Here is a 9284-nt window from a genome sequence, read left to right as displayed (position 1 = left end):
AAAGCCATCCTTTCCACTTAACAAAAAAAAAAAAAAAATATTTCCCATAAATAACATGGGAAATATCTCTCCTACTGCTTCACCTCAGAAGTTTTTCAACATTTTGCACCCATGAAGACTGAAGGAACTAGTGGATTATTAGCATTTCCCAGTATGTGGACCAGATAATTTGACCAAAAACCTTGTTTCTGAGCCTTTCACTCTCTGGCTTATTGACCCAAAAGTTTTTCATCCGTTCCTTGGGGGCTGCTGAGAATTCTGATATTTTCTCCATCTGTTTCTTGAAATTTCCCTTGTGAGCACTCGGCATGTTTCCCTGTTCCTTCCAGATGACCCTCTCTTGCTGTTCCCACTGGGTGTCATAAACTCCATGACTCCTTCCAAGAAACGTTAAGGTGAGTCTCATTTTATTTATTGTGCTGAGTAATGCCATTAACACATTCCAAATTGATCCATCAAAGAACTCAGCCTGGAGAGCCTGCTCAGTGAGCAGCTTCAGGTCAAATATTTAGGTGGGGCAGTGCCTCTCACCTGAGCACCCTGGGAAGTTGTTATTGAAGTGTATCACCCAAAATACCCCTTTGGACTCCACTGGAGTTGCTGGTCTGTTCCATGAAGTCAACCAGCTGCTCCTTTTAGAGTACCCCTCTGAAATGTGAGCACAGCACAGGGAAATTGTTGTCCCACCGGATCATTCACCTGGAACAGACATTATTAACAAAGGGTGATAGACTTCCCATTGATTTGGGATGAAGGGATGTCCATTTTATGGGTGGTTTGTTTTATCATGTTTTGAGCCCAGTGCTGAGCCCCTGAGCACAGCCTGGCAGAGGCTGAGTCTTGCTTTAGGGGAAGTGCACAATGTTGACACTTCCAATGGCTGCATTGAATGCAATCTCTTCATCTGAGGGAAACCAAAGGAGTAAAAAACAACCCAGAATCAGATCATTCCTTGTGATGTATTAGAAATATGAAAGCTGATGTCGGGAGCTTCTCATAAATTACTTATTTGTCCTCAAGCTGTCTGTGGGGGACAAGAGACAGTTATTTTTTCTCTAAAAACCCAAAGAGATTAATTTAATAAAAAGTTATACTAAAACTATTTCTCCTTACATATTTTGCTAGGTGACTTCACTGAAACTCTGTTGTTCCTCTTGATCCTGTTCTCTTCCAGCTGTGCACCCACCTTGGTCTGCACATACCATAATGTTTCATGATCCACAATTTGGGAGAGGGGGGAGCAACCCTAACAGGAGTCCCAGCCACAGGAGTGCTGGGCAAGCTGGAAGCCTGGCACACGGGGGAGAATGGGAAGAACAAGTCCACAGAATGACAGTGTTCCTGGTTACCAGGGAAACAATCCTAAACTGGAGCTTTTTTTTTTTTTTTTTCAATCAGAATATTTGTTTTCATTTGAAATATTTTGATAAGGGATTTTGGTTTTGATTTAAAGCTAATCATTTTCACGGGAATGTCTGTTTTTAAATTCTTAACCTTTTTTAAAAATCGGTATTTATGACATACAGATTTCATTTAGAAAGAATATGGGGAGGTAAGTCATCGTCATCTTGTCATAAACATCTAACCTTGTACACAACTTCATAGAAATGCAGAGATCATTGATGCAGCTGGAGGGACTTAGAGGGGTCCACTGGTACATAACAGGATCAACCACACCTGAATTTCCCCCACCAGGTATTTGTTTAACATGCTTGCAGGGAAGCTCCCATTGTGGAGATTCCTCAGTCATCTTAGGCTTCCCTACCCCCACAGTAAGTAATTTTTTTCTGATACCAATCTAATCTTTGTCACAATTTTAAAACATTTAAACACAAATGTTGACTTCACTCTGCAAAGCAATCTTTTGCATGTTTGCAGATCATTATGTATCCTCTGCCTCTTCCAAATACAGTACTGCTAACATTACTTTCCTGGTCAGAGGTCTATAAATCCATGACCTCTCACGCTTGTTCTCTTAATGCTCTGTATCTTTCTGGAAATGTCATGCCCACAGCTCACATCAATGGTTTTATCCCAGCATGCACATTTCTGATGCAGAAAGGATCCTACTTTTTAAGCAATATCTGCATCTTTTCCTTTGAGCTGAACAGATATCTCACTATATCCAAAACTGTGTGTTTAAACATATTTTACCCTTCATGCCTATATAACAACAATATTTTGACAATGTAATTCGTCAGTAGCATCCTCCTGTTAAGAGCTATCATCTATAATCTGAAGAAGTGATACAAATCTTAAGTACTCATAACCCTCTTGACTTGTTCATCGAAGATGATCTTACGTAGCCTTCACACCTGCCATTTCTCTGGCATTTTCCTCCACAGTATCCATTTGATGCTCATTAGGTTTTCAAGTTATTTTCCCAGCTTTTTAACTATGTGTGCAATCTTGTATTCTAAATAGGGTTGTTTATGCCCCATGTGTTTCAGTGAGTATTTTGGTAACAGTACACAAGCAGGCGATATATTTGTCCTACACATCTTTGTCCCAGCATTCTGCAGTTCCTTCCCACTCGTGCCTGAAAATTGGAGTACACTGGTTTTTTTCCTTCATCTCATCATTGTTGTTGTATTTTTTTTACCCTCTAGCATTTTTAGAACATAACATATTTTCATGTAAGTAGTGTTAATTATGTAACAGTAATTTATATCAGATAAGATCTTTTATTTTTGTTTCAATTTGGCAATTAGAATGCAGAAAATTTCATGCTTTGAACCCTGCCTTTTATGTCAAGTTGTCTGCCCACAACTGATGAGTATAAGTATCTTATTTGCTTCAGAAAAGGAAGTGAAAAAAGTACCATCTGCAAATTTATTGGGAATTTAAATATCTTGGAGGTATGGCTGAAGAAATAGATCAGGGAGTAGTCAGAGCTGTTCTGTAATACTGACCACAGAGTACTTTAATTCAGCATCCTGAGAACCGTTATCAAAGGGCATCAAGAATAAATGTAGGTATTGCTTCAGACACAAGGTTAAAGCAACAGGCCAGTGTTTGATGCACAGAAAACTTCATAGCAGGGAATCTAAATGAACCTTTTTTGCTCGGGCATCACAATTTATTGGGGTGCTTTGAAGAGGTCAGCAAGCATATGGATAAGGGAGAGCCAGTACATACATACCTGGATGTCTATTTATAATGCTTTTATGGGAGCTGAATAATGGTTGGAGAAGAGGAAGAACTGTTGCATGAATTAGAATAACTTAAAATGTGTAAAATAGCAGAGTAAATGGCAACTCCCAAAGTGGATTTCTGCAGGGCTATGTAGAAATGTGAATGGCAAGTCTCATGGTTGAATACTACAGAGATCTGTTTTAACCTCTGATCTTATAACCATCCCTGAGTTCTAATTTAGTCAGTGCACCACTTGCTTGATCCAGGACTCTTGACTGAATGGTAGGTCCTCACATGTCCTAAATATGTAGCTTCCACATGAACTCCTTTAATGTGACTTCATAAAGATGGTGTTTGTTAGGGAACCAAAACCAGTGGGGACTCAGTGCTCTACTGCTTCATTAGGAAGCTCAAGTTCTAACTTTGGTATCAATTACAGCAGACAGTTTAGTGCTGGGTACACAGACAAATTTGATCCAATATTCTCTGGCTCCCTTCCTGCAAATCTGGATGTTTATGTTGTGTCATCTTTAGGACATGGATGTTGTATTATCCTTAGGAGATCTTACTGTGTTGGCACAGAGCAAGCACACTAGGTTTCCCAATAATACTAGGATGATCTATAGTGCTCTTTTTTATTCTTTTAATCTTATGGAAAGCATATTTAGATCTTCATCTATCTCTCACCATCCCTCAGAGTACCTTAGTGACAGAATTATCACAGTCACAGACCCTGATTTAGGAATTCTTTCCATGTTGGTAGAACACCCATGTTCTCTATGCACTGCCATGGCACTGCTGTGCTATGGAGGATGTTACTCACCACACTGTATCTATTGCTGGCAGATTTGACTGCCCTCATCAAACCAATCAGCTGACAAATAGAATGTATTGCCTTGAACGTCAGAGTAGATTTTTCTAACTAGGTCTAGCTACTGAGCATATGCAGGAGCCAGAATAGCAGTTGCCTGCCTTTATTTCATCCTCCTCCTCTGACAAAGCTAAACTAGCTGATGCTCCCTACCCAGCATGATCTTTCAGGCCTTTTAGCATCCTCTATTCAAACAACTCTAACTCTCATAAAGAGAAATTGTAACTTCAAGCCTGCTGGGAGCAGATGGTGGAGAGGAATTACCCAGGGTGGGAAGACTCTTGCACATATATGAATCAATAGATGTCATGCATTACCAAGAAATATACCCTCTAGATACCTTCAAATATGGACCTTTCTGACCTTGAACAACCACAGAACAGCATTCTCATGACACTCTAGGCTGCACATCTAGAAAGGAATATAACTTCATCAGTGTCCACTAAAGCAGAGTCTTTTAAACTGTTACTTTGAAAGGCTGGCATTGCTGGCTCTCTGCTGATCTGCAGCAGAGCTCCTTGGTGTACAGGAAGTCCTGATGACACAGAGCCCTGATGACCATCACTCCTACACCCAGGCAGTGGCAGATCTAGCTTAGCAGGGCAAAGTTTTGTTGTGGGACCTGAGTATTTTAGAGGGGACACTTTCCAGGGATACATGGGGCTGAGGGACATGACAGCACCATAGTGCTGTGAGTAATGCATCTATTTGGTGTGTTTGCTTCACATGGCCAAGCTTAAGTCAGTCACCAGGTTTGGGCTGAGTGAACAGCATTTCTACAGCAGGAACCAACACCTGTTTCTCCTTCCTATAGTTTTGTCCTTTTCTGCAGCATGGTGCACAGTCCATTTCCCAAGGACTGCATGTTCCAAATCTTGTCCACTGTATCCACCTATATAAAGTGGCCAAATAACAGTTATCAGCATTACTAATCTGAGATCACCCACTCAGTTTCACCTACAAATGCCCATGAGTCACAGTGAACCACCCCCCACCCCCAGCAGGCTGTGTCATTAATTTATCCTGTATTTGTCATCTTGCATGGTCCAGTTTTGAAGTTTTAGATCTTTGATGAGAAAGTTTAAATTGGGTTTTGAGAGCTGGTTTGTGATTAGAGGTGTCTAGAGCTGGGGGGAAGGTAAAGGAGAAATGTATTTCTTTCCTTACTCACCTTTCATATACTGTGACAGGGACTGTAGAAACCTGGTCCTGATGACCCAGCTACCATGTTCCAATTCACTTCTTCCCCTCCCTTGAAGGACTGTAGCTCTTCAGCAAAAGGTAAATAACCCTTTTTCCTCTGACCCAGAAATACTTATATGAGTCATAATGTTCTAAATGTGCTTGTTGGTGTAAAACTACATGCTGATGTGAAATCCTTCTTTGGCTTTTCAAGGTTGCTTAAGAAAAAAGTGGATTATAATTCTTCACAAATGTTTTACTTTATTGTCCTTAGAAATGGGGATGAAGGGACCTATATGTGGTTTTATTAACACAGAGCAAATATCTGACTGTTTATTTCCAGTCTTGTAGCTGCACCCTGATGAGGAAAAGAAGGGGAGATGAGGAAAGGCAACTGCAGAGATTTAAGCAATTCTGACAAGGACAGGAAAGAAATCAGTGCTTCTAGAGAATCTCTGTCTCCTAAATTTCTCTGTAGTGCCTACTGGACCATCTGTAGTTCCCACTGAGCAGGATCTTCAGAACTATTGGAGAGGCCACTGAGACTTGAAGTCTTTTATAATTTGTCTTCCTGAGCCAGAGATACCTCCCAAGTACCTAGGTGTTATTCAGAATAAGGTTATTCTGACTCAGATAAGCAAAGGGAACTCACCTTCTAATGAACTCAGGTGGACACAACACCTCAGCTAAAACTTATCTTAAAACTTCAACTTAAAACAAAACTTCCTTGAAATAAACTCCTTTGTGAGTGGAATTAAAGTAGGAGAGAAGGGGGCAGACCAAACTGAACAATTGCTGGGAATGTGAAAATTATATAGGGCCAATAATGTGTTTATCATAAAGAAGAGCTGGCTAAAAGCTGTAGGAGGACAGTGACAGCTTGCCAGGTTTTCTTGTGGGTTTTTTTTTTTTTTCTATCACTATTTTAAAGTTTCAGAAAAATTATCTGTTCTACAGAAATAATGCTTTGATTCACTTTAAAATATATGTTAGCCAGCATAGTTTCTTGCAGCTCTGGAGGTGTTGTTCTTTCTGTTTCTGGAGAAACTGTGACCCTCCAGGTTTCAGGTGAAACCCCTCTGTAAGTACAAATGCTCTGCCCCACGTGGACTTTACAGAGTTGGGAGATGCTTAGCTAGTTTTGGCAGCCTGGATATGAACCTTGAGTGACTGCAGGAGGGGAGGAGGGGAATAGAGACACCAAATGGCTCTGTCATAATTATTCAGGAGGTATTTAAGGTGGTGCCATGGACTGTATTGCTTTGTGTTCCACGTTTGTAAGCAAAGCCATGGAAGACAAGAGTTCCTCATCCTGTTGCAGATCTAAACTGGAGTTGTGAGTACAGGTAAGCAAAGTGTGAGGCAATCCTCAGTGCACCAAGATATCAGGACTAAAGAAACAATTGGATCATGACACGCCTCAAAAATTGCAGGCAGCCATATTAACATACATGAAGGTATTAAAAGTCTGTATGTGCCTCTTTCTCCTGTATCAAAATCCATCTTACGGGCCATAAAATACTGTCAGAAACTTAAGAGCAATAGCAAAGGGTGTGAAACAAACTAGAACATGTTTCTGGATTACAGCAAGAAAGAGACAATTCTGCTGCTGTCCAAGGACCCTGTGATAGCCAGAAATCTCCACTGGAAAAAACTCACTAATGGCTCCTGGGAAGCAGATTATGGTCCAGAGTACAGAGAGGGAGGGGAATCAGCAGCAACCCTCCCTAAGAAGTTCCCTCCACATTCAAATATGGTTGTCAGCTTGAAATTTGGGTCGGTGCATGGATACTTTGACCATGAACCAGATTTATCAATTGGGAAGAGAATGGTACAGGGTGTTAATGATTTGTTACAGGCATGAAACAGAGATGAAGGGATCCTGCTTCCTAATTCTTGTGCTGATTTTACAGAGGGGTAAATTGAATAAGAGAAACAACCATGGAGAGCCTTGAATTGTGCTTGCACCTGAAGATGCAGGATCTGGATTTTGCTAGGAAAAATGATCATTAGAAAAGATGTTTTTGAGCCAAGATCAAACAGAAGGGCTGTAAGCAGGAAGAACAGTGTGATTTTGTTTTCCTTAAAACTGTTTTTGTGCATACTGTAACTGCTGTACATTGGTGCCATCTACTGCCTGGCCTGGGGCTGTCCCTGCCTGGATCTCTGAGGGCATCACCAGAGACAGGTGTAGCAAAAGTGCAACAAAGGTAGAAAAAGCTTTACTCTGTTGATGCCCTGACATAACAAGAAAAATCCTACCTACCTGTCCTGATGAAAGCTGCAGTGATTTAAAGAGAACAGAGATGTTAACCAGAGATACAGCTCACTTGCCTTGGAGGTAGGACAGAAACCATGGGTTTCTTTGGCCTGAAGGAAACATAAAGGAATCAGCTGGATTCCTTAACTATGTCCATGTACTATGGCAAAATAAGTCTCATCTGATCCCATACAGATGCCAACAGCAGTGAGACACTCTGAGAGACAAAGGAGGAGATCCTGCAGCTTTCACAATGCTGATGGTATATGGCTGCTTCCCTGGGGTCAAGACAGAGGTTCATGTGGCATCTGTGAGCATAGCCCCCAGCTCACACCCTGCAGCCACTGTGATTGTCACCAGGAGCAGGAGTACACTTCTCAAACTCCTCTTTGCATGCCAGGGCTTCTCTGTAGCCCTTATCTCTCTTTTAATGCCATTACCATAACCCATAATTGTCTGTAGTGCAGGTGGGAGAATGATCAAATGTGAGGAATTGCTCAGGCTGGTAACAGTGCTCCTGTCAGGTGGGACAGCCACAGGGATCAGGAGCAGGGCCTGGCATCCTTTCCTGGTAGAACAGGAATAGGGTTCATGTTCCTCTCAGTCCAAGGCATTTGTTGTTACTAGCCATCAGACTGACCATTTACAGGGCCCTCAGCACCACTGTGGTTAAGGGTTTCATCCATACACTGTGCCCCTCTGTCAGTGTGCTCTCCTCCTTCCACAGGCAACTGCAGCCAAGATTCCAGTCCCAGGTTTGTGACCAGCCACCAAGCCAGTGCCCAGGCAGCAAGAGCACAACCAGCAGCAGCAGGAAAATGCCATCTTCCAATCGACCTGCCCAGAGGAAAAGGAGGAAGAGTACTTGAAGACAGACAGTGTTTGCCTGACTCACAGCTCAAGGTGAAGTCTCATTTAATGACACAGGTGTCTGCTTACTTTGTGACAGAGATTGTCTCAAATGTTTTCAATCTGTGGGTAAATGCTGACTTTTCTAACATGTCATTCTGAAGCCTCGTTTGATCATTATGTTTACAAGGTAATCTCATAACCAAAGACTCTTTTAAGTGCTTGTGGAGTGCCTGAGTTCAAAAGGATCTGTCTTAGTTTTCTCTGCTTCAAATGAAAATCAATACCCATCATAAGTATCCCAAAGCCAGTTCCTATCCAAGGATAAAAACTTTTGTAGGTATGAATGTATATATTTGTTATTATGGAAATTATACTTCAAAACTGTACAAATAAAAGGGGTTTCATTCTCTTCTTTAGAAATTACCTTTCTTAATAATTCAGTTTTATACAAAGTGAACAGAAACTCCTTCTGAGAACGTGAGAAAAAAGAATGAACATTTTCTCAGAGCTGCAAATCAGTGGAGACTGCCTTTCAGGAGAAGAAACTTGAGTTTCCCACTGGGAGCTGATCCCACATATGACTTTTAGGAAGACCAGCCATGGCCACCAACAGATACACCATCAGAGCCAAACATAAGCCTTCGGGGGAATGTGATCTGACAAGCAGCTGCCACTGCTGAAAACTTTCTTTGTAGACCCTGACATCTGGCTTCCTCAGCTGCCAAGCTTGGCCTCCTCCAAGGTGCCGCAGGAGACACATCTCTGCAGCAGGTAGGAAACTGGGAGGACAAAGATCACAATTTGATGTGACTGGGAAGTAGGAGATGAGCTTGGCTGGATGTAAGGCACTAATTTGCATGGCCTTTGCAACACCTTTTATTTTCTACAGGTTTGTTCATGAGTTTGCAGTTCTGTATGCATAAATTATTTTAGTAGAAGAAGGGAAAGGGGAAGAAGGGAATGGGAAGGGTCACACCAGAACTT

At 41.6% G+C, this 9284-nt stretch overlaps 1 long non-coding RNA gene across 1 annotated transcript; it reads left to right on the top strand.

Annotated features, from left to right (window-relative positions):
• Positions 1 to 330: 330 nt before the first annotated feature.
• On the top strand, positions 331 to 8200 carry LOC134421041 (uncharacterized). Its single transcript, XR_010028505.1, has 3 exons — positions 331 to 395; positions 5197 to 5287; positions 8176 to 8200. It is a non-coding gene; the product is annotated as an uncharacterized LOC134421041 (long non-coding RNA).
• The last annotated feature ends 1084 nt before the right edge of the window (positions 8201 to 9284 follow it).

Source organism: Melospiza melodia, chromosome 8 (genome assembly GCF_035770615.1).
Source record: "Melospiza melodia melodia isolate bMelMel2 chromosome 8, bMelMel2.pri, whole genome shotgun sequence".
NCBI classification, from domain to species: Eukaryota; Metazoa; Chordata; class Aves; order Passeriformes; family Passerellidae; genus Melospiza; species Melospiza melodia.
This window is presented reverse-complemented; position numbering and strand designations above follow the sequence as displayed.